The 20,509-nt window shown below is 51.5% G+C and overlaps 1 protein-coding gene across 6 annotated transcripts in view; it reads right to left on the bottom strand.

Annotated features, from left to right (window-relative positions):
- The window catches only part of megf11 (multiple EGF-like-domains 11), a 514,753-nt gene that overhangs the window by 156,393 nt on the left and 337,851 nt on the right, over window positions 1–20,509 (bottom strand). The gene's annotated exons all lie outside the window — the stretch shown is intronic.

Genomic DNA, 20,509 nt, shown 5'->3' on the forward strand with positions numbered 1-20,509 from the left:
ATTCCACAGGTTGACCGCTATCTGGGTGAAGAATTTTCTCCTCATCTCTGTCCTAAATGGTCTACGCCGCATCCTCAGACTGTGCCCCCTGGTTCTGGACACCCCCACCATCGGGAACATCCTTCCTGCATCTACCCTGTCCAGTCCTGTTAGAACTTTATAGGTTTCTATGAGATCCCCCCTCATTCTTCTCAATTCCAGCGAATACATCCTCAAAGAATTCCAGTAGATTTGTCAAGCATTATCTCCTTCAGAAATCCATGCTGACTCTGTCTGATCCTGCCACTGTTTTCCAAGTGATTTGCATTTAAATCTTTTATAATGGACTCTAGAATTTTCCCCATTACCAACATCAGGCTGACTGGTCTATAATTCCCTGTTTTCTCTCTACCTCCCTTTTTAAATAGAAGGGTTACATTAGCCACCATCCAATCTGCAGGAACTGTTCCAGAGTCTATGGATTCTTGGAAGATGGCCAATAGAGCCACTATTTCTAGGGCCATTTCCTTAAGTACTCTGGGATGTAGATTTTGAGGCTCTGGGGGTTTATTAGCCTTCAATCCCACCAATTTACCAAATACCATTTCCCTTCTAATACTGATTTCCTTCAGTTCTTCCCTCGCACTAAACTATTTCTGCTATGTTATTTATGTCCTCCTTTAATGAAGACAGAACCAAAGCATTTAGTTGGTCAGCCATTTCTCGCAGCACGGTAGCATCATGGTTAGCACAATTGCTTCACAGCTCCAGGGTCCCAGGTTCGATTCCAGCTTGGGTCACTGTCTGTGTGGAGTCTGCACATCCTCCCCGTGTGTGCTCCGGTTTCCTCCCACAGTCCAAAGATGTGCAGGTTAGGTGGATTGGCCATGCTAAATTGCCCTTAGTGTCCAAAATTGCCCTTAGTGTTGGGTGGGGTTCCTGGGTTATGGGGATAGGGTGAGGTGTGGGCTTGGGTAGGGTGCTCTTTCCAAGAGCCGGTGCAGACTCGATGGGCCGAATGGTCTCCTTCTGCGCTGTAAATTCTATGATTTGTTGTTCTTCATTATACATTCCCCTGTTTCTGACCGTAAGTGCTGTCTTCGCCAATCATTTTCTCTTCACGTACCTATAGAAGCTTTTACAGTCATCTTCACTGTTCTCTGCAAGCTTACTGTCGTACTCTGGGCACGATTCTCCGGAAAGGGAGCAAAGTGCCCGAGCGAGCACGTTTAGCCGTGTGTTTCCCGGCGACTCGCAGTGCTGAAAAACACATGGGGCGAGATTCTCCGCACTCCCGACGGTGCGGAGAATAGCGTGGCTCATAAAATTTTACGGCCACGCTGTTCCGACGCCCTCCCGCTATTCTCCCCCCCCCCCCCCACGCCCAACTCCCGATACGAATCGCTGCCGCCGTTTTTTTACGGCCGGCAGCGATTCTCAGCTGATCGATGGGCCGAGTTCCCAGCCCTTTACGGCTGTTTTTACGAACGGCAAACACACCTGGTCTGGCCGTTCGTAAAAACGGCCGTAAACTCTCGATTGGCACGGCAGTACCACGGCCATGCCAAGGGTGCCATGGGCCCGCGATCGGTGGGCACCGATCGCGGGCAGCGGGCCCGATGCCCGCGCACTATTTGTCCTTCCGCCGCCCCGCAGTATCCATTCGCGGGGCGGCTGAGGAGCATCCCGGCCCGCGCATGCGCGGGTTTCGCGCAAATGCGCGATGACGTCATCCGCGTATGCGCGGGTTGGAGGCTTCCAATCCGCGCATGCGCGGCTGACGTCATATGACGCGTCAGCCGGCGCTAACTCTGGCAAGCGGGCTTAACGAAATTCGTTAAACCCGTGATGCCGGAGCTTACGGCGTCGGCATGCTAGCCCCGACCGGGGACCAGAATCGGTTCCCGGTCGGGAAGGGGGGGGGGCTGGCGTCAAACCCGCCCGGATTTGACGCCAGCCTTACGATTTCTCCCCATATGGGAGAATCGCGCCCATGGCCTTTCAACACAACTCATATTGTAGGAGGGGCCAGGATGGGGAATGGACGGCTCAGGCAGCATATAGCCCCGTTTTGTACAGTGGGGAGCTCCGCTGCCGGAACTCCCCAGTGGAGTGAGAGATCGGGGTGCCAACCTGGCACCGTGGCAGTGCCACATGGGCACCTTGGCAATGCCAGCTTGGCACCCAGGTGGCTGCCAAGGTGCCAAGCTGGCATTTGTTGCACGCCCACAATTGGGCCAGGGTTGCACGACGGGCGTTGGTGGGGGGGGGGGGGGTTGCGGGGACCCTCCCATAGTGCGTTTGGACTGGGTGGGGGGGGGGGAGTCGGGGTTCATTTCGGAGAGCGGGACACCATGATATCTGGCTGGGGAGTTCCGGTGAGTGAAGCTCCCCACTGTACAAACGGGGCTCTGTCCGGACCTGGCCATGCATTCCCCGTTCAGGCCCATATTCAACGCGAGCCTCGTTGAAAAGCCATTTGTTTCTCAGCACTGCGAGCACCAGGAAACTCGCGGCTAAACACGGTCACTCGAGGACTTTGTTCCCCTTTGGCAGATTTGCGCCCGAAGTGTCATTTTGGGGACGAGATCTGGTATGAGCGGTGCTGGAGATTCCCATCGCGATCCTCCCACACGGAGTCATTCTTTTGGAGGGGTGATTGGCACTGGCATTGAGAAGGGCAGGGCCTAAACATGGTGCAGGCCCGGCTCCTCAAACAGACGCTACAGACCCCCCCTTCATGATGGCATCAAGCCCCCACCCCCATGCCTCCAGTCAGGTACCAATGCCACCCCCCTCACAGCTGCTGGTACGAGCGACCCCCCCCCCAAACAGGTGAGCAACACCCCGCTATGGGTCACCAAATACCCGCATCCCCACATGCCCCACCCCTTCAGGCCCCATTCTTTGGCATTGGTACCTGGTACATTGGTAGCGTCAGGCCTCTGCCCTGCCATGTCTCCAACCACCCAGAGTCTACAATGGCCTCTGAACCTTCCCTGGTGTGATCACCATGGGCTGGATTCTTCACTGGCAATGTGGTGGAGAATTCAACATCATCCAAAAAATGGGATGGGCAGCCAGCGCCAACCCTGTTCCGATGCTCTGAACCTCTGCCGGTTGTGGCATCGAGGTTCGCTCCCCCCACCAACGAGAGGATGCAAATACATCAAATTGACCCATTAACTCTGGTGGGAAAACATAAGGCCGGAGTTTACCACTGCGTTGTGCCCACAGCAATCTGGGCAAACGGGTGCATCACGGGGAGGCCCAAATCGGGCTTTGTGATGAACGTGAAAACTCGCTTGAGCCAACCGGTACCCAGCATGTTCTGGATCACGCTTCTGGGTGTGATCCAGATAATCATATTTAAATGAGCTTTAGGCTTAAATGTGCAAGGCCTATTTGAGGCCCCATTCTCCCGGTAACTGGGAATCACCACCCATACCAGCGAGACCCCAACTGAGCACTGATTAGTACTGGTCTCCACAAGCGCAGAACAGGCATGGTGACCCCACCAGGGGTCTGGGAGGCCATTGGAACCCCCCCCCCCCCTTCCCCCTACCCCGGGGGACAGGGCAGGGCAGTACCCTCACAATCCCCTAGCACCCTGGCAGTGCCAACCTGCCAGAATTCCCCGTTTGGCACAACCAGGGTGCTGGGGCACTTCTGGGTGCCAGGCTGGCAGTGCCAAGAGTCGGCCTGGGGGGGGGGGGGCATGCAATGAAAGGAGATGAGGGTGGGGGAGGGGATGAGGGGGGCATGAAGGGTGGGGGGGGGGGGGTGAAGAGGGGAATGAAGGTCTGTGGGGGGTGAACAAGAATATCCTGAAAGGGGGGGGGACCCCAAAAGGGGGCCTGAAAAGGGGGGTGCCCCTCAGCGGGCTTTCCTCAGTTGCGGGTGGGGGAGTAATGCCCGTGTCTTGGGGGGTGGGGGTGGCATTTCCCATGGGTGGGGGATGTAGGGGACCCTCAAGTTCACTTAGAGGTCAGGGCACCATTCAGAATGGCAGCCCGATCTCTGAGGAGCCAGTCTCGCTGATGACTTCAGCTCCTCGTTGCTGAAAATATTTCGAAGTGGTGGCTAGCCCGGGGAGAAGTTCCCCAAGCCCCAAAGAAATGACAAAGAGCGCGATATACCGACTGCGTCATGCCGAAGAGCGGCCGGTAAATCCTGGGAGAGGACACGCCCGGGATTCCCGACGCCTGTTCTGCCTCATGGGATTTAACCGGAACACACGAGACATTACCATCTGGATCTCGCTCACAAAACCCGGTCTTGCAAGGCTAAGTGAGTTTAAGAACCCACATAAGAACATAAGAACTAGGAGCAGGAGTAGGCCATCTGGCCCCTCGAGCCTGCTCCGCCATTCAATGAGATCATGGCTGATCTTTTGTGGACTCAGCTCCACTTTCCGGCCCGAACACCATAACCCTTAATCCCTTTATTCTTCAAAAAACTATCTATCTTTACCTTAAAAACATTTAATGAAGGAGCCTCAACTGCTTCACTGGGCAAGGAATTCCATAGATTCACAACCCTTTGGGTGAAGAAGTTCCTCCTAAACTCAGTCCTAAATCTACTTCCCCTTATTTTGAGGCTATGTCCCCTAGTTCTGCTGTCACCCGCCAGTGGAAACAACCTGCCCGCATCTATCCTATCTATTCCCTTCATAATTTTATATGTTTCTACAGTAGTCCCCCGTTGTACCGCGCTCCGCAATACCGCGGTTCGCGATATACAGCGGGGGGGCTTATGGACCCCAACTGTCAGCTTCCCTCTCCAGATCAAAGTGAGCCAGCCGCTGAAATTGACACCGCCGGCTGCTCCTCTCTCACTGAAATTGACACTGCCGGCTGCTCCTCTCTCACTGAAATTGACACTGCCGGCTGCTCTCTCCCTCCAATCCAACTTTTAAGTTTTAATGTTTCTGATTGGAGGGAGAGAGCAGCGGGCAGTGTCAATTTCAGCGGCCGGCTGATTGTTTCAGTGAGAGAGCAGCTTCCCTCTCCGGATCAAAGTGAGCCGGCCGCTGAAATTGACACTGCCGGCTGCTCTCTCCCTCCAATCAAACTTTTAAGTTGTTAAAAATGCAACAGTGCTTGTTTTAATTAGATCCACGATGGGGGTTTTAAATTTATTTTAAAATCTATGCTAGCGCTTCCCATTGTGAGTCTACGGGGGTCTGACCTCTCCCCCCGCCCCCCGTAGACTCACAATGGGAAGCGCTAGCATAGATTTTAAAATAAATTTAAAACCCCCATCGTGGATATCCGCGTCTCGGATGCAACGCGGGTGGCTGTCTTGGACCCCAACACCCGCGTTATAAAGGGGGACTACTGTATAAGATCCCCCCTCATCCTTCTAAATTCCAATGAGTACAGTCCCAGTCTACTCAACCTCTCCTCGTAATCCAACCCCTTCAGCTCTGGGATTAACCTCGTGAATCTCCTCTGCACACCCTCCAGCGCCAGTAGTCAAATATACCAATGAAAAGAAAAAAGAAAAACTGCTTACCAGTCACTTACCAGGGATATAACGTACCTCCTCCCCACTGAGCTTCAAATTCCCAAACTCACTCTGGCTGTGTCTTATTCTGGCTGTGTCTCATTCTGAGCTGTGTCTCACTCTGAGCTGTGTCTCACTCTGAGCTGTGTCTCACTCTGAGCTGTGTCTCACTCTGGCTGTGTCTCACTCTGAGCTGTGTCTCACTCTGAGCTGTGTCTCACTCTGGCTGTGTCTCACTCGAGCTGTGTCTCACTCTGAGCTGTGTCTCACTCTGAGCTGTGTCTCACACTGAGCTGTGTCTCACTCTGAGCTGTGTCTCACTCTGAGCTGTGTCTCACTCTGAGCTGTGTCTCACTCTGAGCTGTGTCTCACTCTGGCTGTGTCTCACTCTGGCTGTGTCTCACTCTGGGCTGTGTCTCACTCTGGCTGTGTCTCACTCTGGCTGTGTCTCACTCTGGCTGTGTCTCACTCTGGGCTGTGTCTCACTCTGGCTGTGTCTCACTCTGGCTGTGTCTCACTCTGGGCTGTGTCTCACTCTGGGCTGTGTCTCACTCTGAGCTGTGTCTCACTCTGGCTGTGTCTCGCTCTGAGCTGTGTCTCACTCTGAGCTGTGTCTCACTCTGGCTGTGTCTCACTCTGGCTGTGTCTCACTCTGGGCTGTGTCTCACTCTGGCTGTGTCTCACTCTGGCTGTGTCTCACTCTGGGCTGTGTCTCACTCTGGGCTGTGTCTCACTCTGAGCTGTGTCTCACTCTGAGCTGTGTCTCACTCGAGCTGTGTCTCACTCTGGGCTGTGTCTCACTCTGAGCTGTGTCTCACTCTGGCTGTGTCTCGCTCTGAGCTGTGTCTCACTCTGAGCTGTGTCTCACTCTGAGCTGTGTCTCGATCGGGCTGTGTCTCACTCTGAGCTGTGTCTCACTCTGAGCTGTGTCTCACTCTGAGCTGTGTCTCACTCTGAGCTGTGTCTCACTCTGAGCTGTGTCTTATTCTGGCTGTGTCTCACTCTGAGCTGTGTCTCACTCTGGCTGTGTCTCACTCTGAGCTGTGTATCGATCGGGCTGTGTCTCACTCTGGCTGTGTCTCACTCTGAGCTGTCTCTCACTCTGGGCTGTGTCTCACTCTGGCTGTGTCTCACTCTGGTTGTGTCTCATTCTGGCTGTGTCTCACTCTGGCTGTGTCTCACTCTGGCTGTGTCTCACTCTGGCCGTGTCTCACGCTTAGCTGTGGCTCACTCTGAGCTGTGTCTCACTCTGGCTGTGTCTCACGCTTAGCTGTGGCTCACTCTGAGCTGTGTCTCACTCTGGCTGTGTCTCACTCTGAGCTGTGTCTCACTCTGATCTGTGTCTCACTCTGGCCGTGTCTCACTCTGGCCGTGTCTCACTCTGGCCGTGTCTCACTCTGAGCTGTGTCTCACTCTGAGCTGTGTCTCACTCTGAGCTGTGTCTCACTCTGGCTGTGTCTCACTCTGGCTGTGTCTCACTCTGAGCTGTGTCTCACTCTGAGCTGTGTCTCGATCGGGCTGTGTCTCACTCTGAGCTGTGTCTCACTCTGAGCTGTGTCTCACTCTGAGCTGTGTCTCACTCTGAGCTGTGTCTCACTCTGAGCTGTGTCTCACTCTGGCTGTGTCTCACTCTGAGCTGTGTCTCACTCTGAGCTGTGTCTTATTCTGGGCTGTGTCTCACTCTGGGCTGTGTCTCACTCTGAGCTGTGTCTCACTCTGAGCTGTGTCTTATTCTGGCTGTGTCTCACTCTGAGCTGTGTCTCACTCTGAGCTGTGTCTCACTCTGAGCTGTGTCTCACTCTGAGCTGTGTCTCACTCTGAGCTGTGTCTTATTCTGGCTGTGTCTCACTCTGAGCTGTGTCTCACTCTGGCCGTGTCTCACTCTGGCTGTGTCTCACTCTGGCTGTGTCTTATTCTGGCTGTGTCTCACTCTGAGCTGTGTCTCACTCTGGCTGTGTCTCACTCTGAGCTGTGTCTCACTCTGGGCTGTGTATCACTCTGAGCTGTGTCTCACTCTGAGCTGTGTCTCACTCTGGCTGTGTCTTATTCTGGCTGTGTCTCACTCTGAGCTGTGTCTCACTCTGAGCTGTGTCTCACTCTGGCTGTGTCTCACTCTGAGCTGTGTCTCACTCTGAGCTGTGTCTCACTCTGGCTGTGTCTCACTCTGGCTGTGTCTCACTCTTAGCTGTGACTCACTCTGAGCTGTGTCTCACTCTGAGCTGTGTCTCACTCTGAGCTGTGTCTCACTCTGAGCTGTGTCTCACTCTGGCTGTGTCTCACTCTGAGCTGTGTCTCGATCGGGCTGTGTCTCACTCTGGCTGTGTCTCACTCTGAGCTGTGTCTCACTCTTAGCTGTGTCTCACTCTTAGCTGTGTCTCACTCTTAGCTGTGTCTCACTCTTAGCTGTGTCTCACTCTGGCTGTGTCTCACTCTGGCTGTCTCACTCTGGGCTGTGTCTCACTCTGGGCTGTGTCTCGATCGGGCTGTGTCTCACTCTGGCTGTGTCTCACTCTGGGCTGTGTATCACTCTGGGCTGTGTCTCACTCTGGGCTGTGTCTCACTCTGGCTGTGTCTCACTCTGGCTGTCTCACTCTGAGCCGTGTCTCACTCTGGCTGTGTCTCACTCTGGCTGTGTCTCACTCTGAGCTGTGTCTCACTCTGAGCTGTGTCACACTCTGGCTGTGTCTCACTGAGCTGTGTCTCACTCTGAGCCGTGTCTCACTCTGAGCCGTGTCTCACTCTGGCTGTGTCTCACTCTGGCTGTGTCTCACTCTGAGCTGTGTCTCACTCTGAGCTGTGTCACACTCTGGCTGTGTCTCACTCTGAGCTGTGTCTCACTCTGAGCTGTGTCACACTCTGGCTGTGTCTCACTCTGAGCCGTGTCTCACTCTGAGCTGTGTCTCACTCTGAGCTGTGTCACACTCTGGCTGTGTCTCACTCTGAGCTGTGTCTCACTCTGAGCTGTGTCACACTCTGGCTGTGTCTCACTCTGGCTGTGTCTCACTCTGAGCTGTGTCTCACTCTGAGCTGTGTCTCACTCTGAGCTGTGTCTCACTCTGAGCTGTGTCTCACTCTGGCTGTGTCTCACTCTGAGCTGTGTCTCACTCTGAGCTGTGTCTCACTCTGAGCTGTGTCACACTCTGAGCTGTGTCTCACTCTGAGCTGTGTCTCACTCTGAGCTGTGTCTCACTCTGAGCTGTGTCTGACTCTGGGCTGTGTCTGACTCTGGGCTGTGTCTCTCACTCTGGCTGTGTCTTCTCTGACTCACTGGGAGAACTTACTGGGAGTGAGTTACAAGTTGCTCTTTTAAATTGACCTGATTTGACATCCCCCAACCTGCTTTTATATCAAAGTAGATTAAGGTGACTGACACTTAACTGCCAACCAGTTATGTGAGTGGGTGGGGCAGCCCCTTGTTAACTCTCACTGCACAATTCTAGATTGATTTAAATTGCTGAAATTTGAAAAGGAACAGTCTTCCCGATTGAATTCAATTTAATTCAATTCCCACCGAGCTTCAAATTCCCAAACCGGGCTGGTGTCAGATCGCATGGCCATTCTGCATCTATTGCCCTCGTCAGGAAGACCCTCGCCAAGCGCTGATTAATACTGGTGCCCACAAACGAGGACCAGGTGTACTGGCACTTAGGGGGTCTCCATGGCGACCTCTGGCCAACCGGGCACCCTGACATTGCTGATGACACCCAGGAACCTTGGTCATGCCACCTGGCACTGGGCAGGGGCACTGGGCAGGGGCACTGGGCAGGGGCACTGGGCAGGGGCATTGCCAGGCTGGCAGGCTGGCAGTATCAAGGTGCCAAGCTGCCATTTTCCCCACGCTGGAGCTCGGGACCACGGGAGCCCTGCTGGTATGTGACAGAGTGAAGGGGAGGGGGGGGGGGGGGGCTTGAGGATCCCTCAACAGACGGGTTGGGGCTTTGGATGGGTCTGAGGATCAGCAGGGGAGGGGGGAGGGGGGGGGCGATGCCTGGGTGTGACCCAGATTAGCATATTTTAATGAACCATTTGCAGATTGTACTCACCTCCATGGCACCTGGTCCCTGTTTTTAAGGACCCGTAGTGATCCCTGGTGACTTTCCTCCAAGAGAGATGGGCGGGTCATACCTCCCATACCTGGGAGGCCTCTGCAACTGTAATCTCATCAATGAGATTAAAATGAGTGTAAATGAGCTGTGATCAGATTCCTGCCTTTTCTGGGGAAGATCCGGATCACGTCAGATAGACCAGGGCCGGGAGTATTGGAAATGGTTAACGCCGAGCGCAAATCCCGTTTTGGGCCTCTCCTGGTATTCACCCGACATAGCGGGGTTTGTGCTGGGTGCAACGCGGCCTGAGAAGTGGGGGCGGGATGCACTGCCATGCCGGTTGGGGGCCGTTGGCAGCGCCCGTCCCCCCCCCGGCAATTCTCCGGGCCCCGGTGGGCCGAGTGGCCGTCCGCTTTTGGCGTGAATCCCTCAGCTCACGTACCGGCGGGTCCTGGCCGGTAAGCCTGTTGGTGCGGGTCCCCGGGGGGGGGGGGGGGGCGCGGGGGGGGGGGGGGTGCAGGGGGATCCGACCTCGGCGGGGGGGGCAGGGGGATCCGACCCTGGGGGGAGCCCACCGATCTGCGGGCGGGCCTGTTCCATGGGGGCACTTCCTCCTTTCGCGCCGGCCCCTGTAGGGGCCCTACAGGCTCCTCCATGGCCGGCGCGGAGACAAGAACCCCCCCCCCCACCATGCATGCGGCAAAATGCGTCGGCCGGTCTGCACATGCGCGGAACCACGCCGGAGAATTCCGTACTTTCAGGGGCTTTGACGCCGAGTGGTTGGCGCCGGTTTTCCCGCCAGCGTGCGGACCTTGTCCCCAGAAGGGACAATCCCGCTGCTGGACTCTTGTTGATTCCCTGTCGTACCCCAAGAGCTATATTCACTGTCGAAGATACAGGCACGCCAGCGGGAGATTCCAAACCCACCAATGGCATCACCGCACCGCGGGTTTCCCGGCAGCGAGGGGAGCATTCAACAGGAAACCCCATTGACAACGGCAAGACAGAAAGTCCCCCCGCTAGCCAATGGCAGGCCGCCTCCCCACCGCGGGTTTCCCGGCAGCGAGGGGAGCATTCAACAGGAAACCCCATTGACAACGGCAAGATAGAAGGTCCCCCCGCTAGCCAATAGCAGGCCGCCTCCCCACCGCAGAGATGTGCGGAAAATCCCGCCCGTATAGTTTGTTCATTCCATTTCATCCAATCTTAATTATTTGGAAGATTGATGAACTTGGACCAATGCAAGTCTACGCAACACAGAAAATAGGTTGCTTTATTTCAACTTTTTCGATACTTTTCATTATTTTCATCATGTCTCCCTTCGTTCTGGTTTTCTCTGGTGAAAATATTCTTACTTGTGGATCTTTTCGTCATACTTTATTCCAAGACCCAGAATCATTGTTGTCAATCTTCCCCAAAACCTTTTTAATGTCTCTACACCTTTTTCAGGTTAAGTAGCCCAAAATACGAACTGAGATTGACCTTGTTACTAATGAGCTGACTCGCCTATTCTTTGCAAAGTCACGGTGACTTGTTCTGGCTTGGCCAAGACATACATTTACTTTATTAACACTGACCAAAAGCTTTTAAATATGATCAATGCTCAGCTTAAATCTCTTTCCTTTTAACAACTGCCAAGAGGGAGACTGTTTTAAGACATTTTAGTTGATTTTGGTTTAGATGGTCTAATCCTCCTTGAAGTTTTCATTCCTTTCAGGTTTGTTTGGTACTTATTGACCTATCACATGATTGGATTGGATTGGATTTGTTTATTGTCACGTGTGCCGAGGTACAGTGAAAAGTATTTTTCTGCAAGCAGCTCAACAGATCATTAAGTACATGGGAAGAAAGGGAATTAAACAAAATTCAAGAAAATACATGATAGGGCAACACAATATACAATGTAACTACATAAGCATTGGCATCGGGTGAAGCAGACAGGGTGTAGTGTTAATGAGGTCAGTCAATAAGAGGGTCATTTAGGAGTCTGGTGACAGTGGGGAAGAAGCTGTTTTTGAGTCTGTTCGTCCGTGTTCTCAGACTTCTGTATCTCCTGCCCGATGGAAGAAGTTGGAAAAGTGAGTAAGCCGGGTGGGAGGGATCCTTGATTATGCTGCCCGCTTTCCCCCGGCAGCGGGAGGTGTAGATGGAATCAATGGATGGGAGGCAGGTTCGTGTGAGTCCAAAGATGTGCAGGTTAGGTGGGGTTACAGGGATAGAGTGGGGGAGTGGGCCTAGGTGGGGTTACAGGGATAGAGTGGGGGAGTGGGCCTAGGTGGGGTTACAGGGATAGAGTGGGGGAGTGGGCCTAGGTGGGGTTACAGGGATAGAGTGGGGGAGTGGGCCTAGGTGGGGTTAGAGTGGGGTTAGAGTGGGGGAGTGGGCCTAGGTGGGGTTACAGGGATAGAGTGGGGGAGTGGGCCCAGGTTTTGACAACACCACTATGGACAGTTGCTCCATTTCATTCACAACTAGTATTAGTAGCAGTGGTAGCGATACAGGCTGCTTTAGACTTTACTGATGATTCTTCACTAGCCAAAGCCCCTTACGTTTATCACTGCGTATGATTGATGAGTGACGATATATAGAGTCAAGAATAAACTGATTTTGAAGTCATTAGTCTGCGATGATGGAACAGTAATCCACAGCTGATCACAGGGAAATAATCGGAGGTGTGCTGTTTCTTTTACAAAGTGAGAATAAACAATTAAATTTTCATGTTGCATACTGATTATGGGGAACACATTAAAGCTTACTTTTTAAAAAAATCATCACACGCTTGCAGCCAGGGAGCGAAGAATATAGATTCAAAGAAGGGTTTTACAAATACCATTAATAATTAGTAGAGCCAGTCGTAGTGGATGGGTTGAATCTTAAACCCAATCTGAAACTCAATTCTATTCTGTACTTGCTTCGAAGAGAAAAGAATTCTTGCCAGTTCCATCTTAACTGCTGTCAGATGACAGTTTAGTCCACTTTGACAGTTTCATTATCATTTGTCCTTGAATTGTTTCTTGCTTTTCTGAGAGGTTTATGTGATAAGAATAGTTTGGAGTGTGTCCATGATAGGTTTTCATGTGGGAATGCTGGGCAAACGCTCTGGCAGACTGCAATCTCATTGCGGGTGGCAATAGACCTGGTTGGACATTGCTGTAAAATCTCTCATAAGCCGATGCTTTTAGACAAATCGTGTTTTCCTTTTTGATCGGATTTTGTCAGGGTGACAGACGGAGTCAGAATTATTATTTTATTAAGACTGGTAAATGTTCTGATCTGATGCTCCGATGTGTTGCCGAAGTTTTTAGACTCGAGCCCACCAGGACAAATGAAAGAATGCCAAATTTCAAAAGTTCACAACTATTTGTACTGCAGGAGAAAGGGTGGTGATTGGTTGGCAAGCCGACTCCGATTGGCCCAGACGTTGCCATGGAGAAAGCAATAGGGAACTACAGGCTCCTGGGTAATTTTAAAAAGCCGCCAGGCTTGACCATATTCCTATTTTCTGGGTTTGATTTGAATGCAAATGCTTGGAGTGGAAGGTCAGAGGGCAAAGCAACTCCTTCGCCAATACCCTGAAATTATTAAAAGGAAACATAAACTCTCTAATCTCAAAATCACAGGGTTGGATTTTCTTTTGCAGTACTGCAAGGAAATTAAGTCGGAAATTCCTTCCACCTGATTCTGACCTGGATTTTACCGCTTTTCCACAACAGGGAACAGACTGTTGTCCGCTTGTTCACTGCCCCCTGTAAGCACGCGACGTGAATGATGCTCTGTCCAATTTCAAGGCCTTTGACCACTGGTACTGTCAGGCCCCAGGGATCATCAGGAGGGCGGTAAAACTTTGGCTGGAAAAGGACCAAAGACTTGCCATTCTTACAGATCAGTCCAAAGCCTGACATTCAAGGGCGCATGGTAATATTTGGGAGCATTTCTGACCCCCTGATTTTTTTCCCCTCTCTCCTTCCTGTAGTGGTCCCACAGAAGTACTACCAGAATTCCCCTTCCAAAGCAGTGGCAAGATCCTTTTTTCAGTGATGGTCGTGCTGGGAGCCCAGTCTTCATGCACTAATAGCCCAGGACAGGGGAACAGTGAGACTGGGGCACACTGAGACTGGGACAACCAGCCAAGGTCCCACTTGACCTTCCTTCAGCCCTAATGTTTAAACATTAACACTAATGTCACTCCACTATTGAACGTCACCTCATTACAAAATATTATTCCACTTTTCCAGGAATAACACAAAAGCAGCATGTTATATCAATTGAGAGAGATTGCAGAATTGGGTGGTTATGAGGTGTCTGGTCAATGAATCACAGAACGTTAGTCTGCAGATACACCAAGTGATTAGGAAGGCAAGTAGAATATCGTTATTTATTGCAAGAGGAATATAAAAGTCAGTTTATAAAAGTTTTGTGACGCAGAAGTCAGCCTGCCATTGGCAGCTAAAGAAATAAGATTAACGTTCAAGAAAACAGATTAAGAAATTAGAAAAAATTGTATTTAAAAGCTGGTGAAGAATTAAGTTTTAAAACTTACTAACACCGAACCAGAGTTTTATAAAGGTTATCATAGAATTTACAGAGCAAAAGGAGGCCATTCGGGCCATCGAGTCTGCACCAGCCCTTGGAAAGAACATCCTACTTAAGCCCACGCCTCCACCCCATCCCTGTAACCCAGCAACCCCACCTAACCTTTTGACACTAAGGGGCAATTTAACATGGCTAATCTGCCTAACCGGCACGTCTTTGGACTGTGGGAGGATACCGGAGCACCCGGAGGAAACCCACGCACACACGGGGAGAGAACGTGCCAACTCCACACACAGAAACCCGAAGCTGGAATTGAACCTGGGATCTTGGAGCTGTGAGGCAGCAGTGCTAACCACTGTGCCACCATGCCGTTCATCAAAGCAAGGAAGTTATAACACTCCAGTTTGTCTTTAACGGAGTACTGCGTCCAATTCTGGGGAACATACTTCAGGAAGGATGTGAAGGATGTAAGGGGAAAAGCTGGGTTGTTCTCCTTAGTGAAGAGCAGGTTGAGAGGAGATCTGATAGAGAGGCCTGGACAGAATATCATGGAATCATAGAATCCCTACAGTGCCATTCAGCCCATCAAGGCTGCACCAACTGTCTGAAAGAGCACCCCACCTAGGCCCATGCCTCCACATTAAGGGGCAATTTATCATGGCCAATCCACCTAACCCGCACAGCTTTGGACTGTGGGAGGAAACCGGAGCACCCGGAGGAAACCCACACACACACGGGGAGAATGTGCAGACTCCACACAGACAGTGACCCAGCGGGGAATCGAACCTGGGACCCTGGAGCTGTGAAGCAACTGTGCTAACCACTGTGCTACCGTGCCACCACTGAGACAAGTCAATTCTTAGTACAGGGATGGAGGATACGGAGGGATATGGGGATGAAGGGATATGGAGGGATATGGGGATGGAGGGATACGGAGGAATATGGGGATGGAGGGATACGGAGGAATATGGGGATGGAGGGATATGGCGGGATATGGGGATAGAGGGATACGGAGGAATATGGGGATGGAGGGATATGGGGATAGAGGGATATGGAGGGATATGGGGATGGAGGGATATGGGGATGAAGGGATACGGAGGGATATGGGGATAGAGGGATATGAAGGAATATGGGGATAGAGGGATATGGAGGAATATGGGGATAGAAGGATACGGAGGGATGTGGGGATAGAGGGATATGGAGGAATATGGGGATAGAGGGATACGGAGGGATAGAGGGATATGGGGATGGAGGGATACGGAGGGATATGGGGATAGAGGGATACGGAGGGATATGGGGATAGAGGGATACGGAGGGATATGGGGATAGAGGGATACGGAGGGATATGGGGATAGAGGGATACGGAGGGAGGGATACGGAAGAATAGAGGGATGGAGGGATACGGAGGGATATGGGGATGGAGGGATATGGGGATGGAGGTATACGGAGGAATATGGGGATGGAGGGATACGGAGGGATATGGGGATGGAGGGATATGGGGATGGAGGGATACGGAGGGAGGGATACGGAAGAATAGAGGGATGGAGGGATACAGAGGAATATGGGGATGGAGGGATACGGAGGGATATGGGGATAGAGGGATACGGAGGGATATTGGGATAGAGGGATACGGAGGAATATGGGGATAGAGGGATACAGAGGGATATGGGGATGGAGGGATACGGAGGAATATGGGGATGGAGGATACGGAGGGATATGGGGATAGAGGGATACGGAGGGATATTGGGATAGAGGGATACGGAGGAATATGGGGATAGAGGGATATAGAGGGATATGGGGATGGAGGGATACGGAGGAATATGGGGATGGAGGATACGGAGGGATATGGGGATAGAGGGATACGGAGGGATATTGGGATAGAGGGATACGGAGGAATATGGGGATAGAGGGATACGGAGGAATATGGGGATGGAGGGATACGGAGGAATATGGGGATAGAGGGATACAGAGGGATATGGGGATGGAGGGATACGGAGGAATATGGGGATGGAGGATACGGAGGAATATGGGGATAGAGGGATACGGAGGAATATGGGGATGGAGGGATACGGAGGGAGGGATATGGGGATGGAGGGATACGGAGGGATATGGGGATAGAGGGATACGGAGGGATATGGGGATAGAGGGATACGGAGGGATATGGGGATAGAGGGATACGGAGGGATATGGGGATAGAGGGCTATGGAGGGATATAGGGATAGAGGGATACGGAAGAATAGAGGGATGGAGGGATACGGAGGGATATGGGGATAGAGGGATATGGGGATAGAGGGATACGGAGGAATATGGGGATAGAGGGATACGGAAGAATAGAGGGATGGAGAGATACGGAGGGATATGGGAATAGAGGGATACGGAGGGATATGTGGATGGAGGGATACGGAGCGATATGGGGATAGAGGGATACGGAGGGAGGGATACGGAAGAATAGAGGGATGGAGGGATACGGAGGGATATGGGGATAGAGGGATACAGAAGAATAGAGGGATGGAGGGATACGGAGGGATATGGGGATGGAGGGATACGGAGGGATATGGGGATAGAGGGATATGGAAGAATAGAGGGATGGAGGGATACAGAGAGATATGGGGATAGAGGGGTATGGAGGGATATGGGGATGGAGGAATATGGAGGGATACGCGATGGTTCAATCAGTGGTTCTTCCTGATTTTAAAAGTTACTCTGTCAAATGATAAAGAGATTTGGGAGACAGCCGCTCCGACTTTCCCCCTATGCACAGATTTCCTGATGTCCGCAGATTTATGTGATGAAAAGACAAAGAATCAGCCGCACAAGCTAAATAAACTATTCAGGAAAGTGACAAATGATGTGAAGTACCTCATTATCTCTCCTGACACCGTTAAACGGCATCACACTCCTTTATTCAAACAGGAATCCCACTGTGAAAAGCTGCCAGTGATTTTCAAACTCCGGGAATGGGTGCAATGGGATTTTGTTACTGATTTAAACATTTTCTCCCACACAGCTATAAATCTATTGCACCTGTAAATGGTGTTAGAGGTTAGATATAATTCAATTCAATTAGAAGTATATAATGTGTTCAGATTGCACTGGTCGGGTCTTTCAGTGACTGAGTGTGGTAATACTGCTGATACGGAATGTTAACACAGTCTATAATTATTAGGCTTGCTGGGTTAATTCTGTTGGTGTTAACAAAATTAATGAGGGTAATTTATAGAAATATTAAATAGCAGATGGTGTGCGTGAGTAAAAATAATCCAAATAAATTATTGAGTGCACAGGATCGCGAATAACTTTTTAAAATATAAATTTAGTGTACCCAATTCTTTTTCCAATTAGGGGGCACTTTAGCGTGGCCAATCCATCTACCCTGCACATCTTTGGGTTGTGGGGGTGAAACCCACGCAGGCACGGGGAGAATGTGCAAACTCCACACAGACAGTGACCCAGAGCCGGGATTGAACCTGGGACCTCAGCGCCGTGAGGCAGCAATGCTAACCACTGCGCCACCATGCCGCCCAAGATCGTGAATAATGACTGTCAGATATAATTACAATTTTCTTACCATTCCTGCTGAATATATTGGCCGAGCCCTTCAAACTTTGCAATTCCTGGATATTGTCAGGAGTTCAAATGAACTCTTATCTCAGAATCCTGGGCAGCACTGTGGCGCAGTGGTTAGCACTGCAGTCTCACGGCGCTGAGGTCCCAGGTTTGAATCCCGGCCCTGGGTCACTGTCCGTGTGGAGTTTGCACATTCTCCCCGTGTTTGCGTGGGTTTCGCCCCCACAAACCAAAGATGTGCAAGGTAGGTGGATTGAACACGCTAAATTGCCCCTTAATTAGAAAAAATTAATTGGGTACTCTAAATTTATTAAAAAAAATAAAAAATCTCAGAATCCTAAAGCTTCAGCCACCCTTAAAATGGGTGAGATTTAACTGAAAGCATGCTGTCGTGCCAGAATCTCAGAGATCTACACTCACTCCCAACTGGATTATAATTCACTTGCAGAGAGTGTGGACGCTGCTTTCTCCCCAAATCCACGTCCCTCTTCCTCAGACTCCCAACAGCTGGGAGATTACATTTCCCCGCACAAGCTTATTACACACGAAACAACGAATTGTAGGATCCTGCATGAGGAAAATATTCCGAGATGTTCTGTATTATGTGGCAGTCTTTCAATGGTAATGGAAAAATAACAGGATGTATCTGTAATAGATATATGGGAGGGGGGGAGGTGAAGGGGAGAGCAAAGGGAAGAGCAAAAATTGGGCAGCACGGTAGCACTGGTTAGCACTGTTGCTTCACAGCGCCAGGGTCCCATGTTCGATTCCCGGCTTGGGTCACTGTCTGTGCGGGGTCTGCACGTTCTCCCCGTGTCTGTGTGGGTTTCCTCCGGGTGCTCCGGTTTCCTCCCACAGTCCAAAGTTGTGCTGTTAGGTGAATTGGACATTCTGAATTCTCCCTCAGTGTACCCGAACAGGTGCCGGAATTTGGCGACTAGGGGCTTTTCACAGTAACTTCATTGCAGTGTTAATGTAAGTCCTACTTGTGACAATAAAGATTGCTATTACTATGAAGAGAGAGTAGGGGGAGAGGGGTCTTGTTATTGGAAGTGGGGCAAGCCTAAGGTGGGGCTTGGCTAACCTTGTGGCCAGATCCTCACAGGGGACCACACCTTCCTCCTTTTGGGCATCTTGATTAACATCCCTGTTCTGACAGGAAACTCACAGCTACTTCCATCAGTACTGGGAAAGGAGGGATCTATTCTGATGGGATGGTCTTCACCCGAATCATGCTGGGACCAGAGTCCTGACAAATGAAAATCGCTTATTGTCACGAGTAGGCTTCAATGAAGTTACTGTGAAAAGCCCCTAGTCCCCACATTCCGGCGCCTGTTCGGGGAGGCTGGTACGGGAATTGAACCGTGCTGCTGGCCTGCCTTGGTCTGCTTTAAAAGCCAGCGATTTAGCCTTGTGAGCTAAACCAGCTAAACCAAATCAGATAGGGCTTTAAATTAAATAGTGAGATGGGGGGGGGGGGATTAATGATGATGTGGATTGTTACCTGAAAATAAAAGGAAGGGACAGAAGATGTGAAAGTACCATTTGTACCAAGGAATCAGACAAGAATGGGGAAATTTGATAATAGAAGAAACATAAAGGATGCGATTCTCCCAAAATGGGACTATGTCCCCACATCTGTGTAAAAATGCTGGGGTTTTACTCTAGAGATTCCTGCAAAAAAGTACAGCTAATTCAGTGCCCTGCAGGGGGCGAGCAGGGACCCGGAGTAATTCCCACAGCTTTAGCTGCTGGTTTTGAGTCTGCGCATGGCGCTGGTCTCCAGCGGCCGCACCGAGCGCCGTGGTGGACTTGGACTGCGGAGGCAGGCAGAAAAATTAGACGCCCCGATCGGCCATGCGCCTGGGGATCTGACTGCTCGGATCTTAACCCCGGCCGCCTATAAGGCCCCCCCCCCCCCTCGGTGTCCGATCCTCCCGCCCCCCCCACCAGGGTGGCCGTGGACTGAGTCCGCAGCCGCCAGGCCAGCATCCCGACCGGCAATAGGTGGTTACTTCCACGCCGTCGGGAACACGGCCGGGCGGGAGCGGAGGATCGCTGGGCGGGTCTCTGTCAATGGGATCACGCTGATTCTCGGGTCCCGGAGAATCGCCGGACCGGTGCCCGGCCCGATTTTGCCGTGAAATTGTATCTCCGCCCCCGCTCCGAACGCAATTTTGGCGCAGGGCTGCGGGGAATCCAGCCCTTTGTGTCTGAGTGTACAAAGCATTCGGAACAAAATTACTGAGTTAATCGCGCAAATAGATATGTGAACATATAATTTGGTGGAAATTACTGAGGCACGGTTACAAGGAGACCAGGTCTGGGAGTTGAGTACTCAGTATTTCAGAAGGATCGGCAGAAAGGTAAAGGAGGTGGTGTAGCTTTGCTGGTAAAGGGAGGGATCAGTGCTGTAGTGAGAAATTATCTAAGCACTGGAGATCAAGATGTAGAATCAGTCTGGGTAGAAATAAGAAATAGCTCCTGGTGGTAGTAATCTCTAGATCCCCAAACAGTAGATGCACGGGTGGGGCACAGTATAAATCAGGAAATATTGGACGTTTGTCAGAAAGGTACGATAATAATCATGGGTGATTAAATCGGGGTTAATATGGAATGCCAGAGTTCAATTCCGGCCTTGGGTCACTGTCTGTGCGGAGTCTGCACGTTCTCCCCGTGTCTGCGTGGGTTTCCTCCGGCTGCTCCGGTTTCCTCCCACAGTCCAAAGATGTGCAGGTTGGGTGGATTGGCCGTGCTAAATTGCCCCTTAGTGTCCAGGAATGTATAGGTTAGATCACGTGGAGCGGCCCTTGGTGGGGTGCTGTTTTAGGGGGCTGGTGCAGACCTGATGGACCGAATGGCCTGCTGCACTGTCC

The sequence above is a fragment of the Scyliorhinus canicula genome, chromosome 12 (genome assembly GCF_902713615.1).
Source record: "Scyliorhinus canicula chromosome 12, sScyCan1.1, whole genome shotgun sequence".
Classification (NCBI taxonomy): Eukaryota; Metazoa; Chordata; class Chondrichthyes; order Carcharhiniformes; family Scyliorhinidae; genus Scyliorhinus; species Scyliorhinus canicula.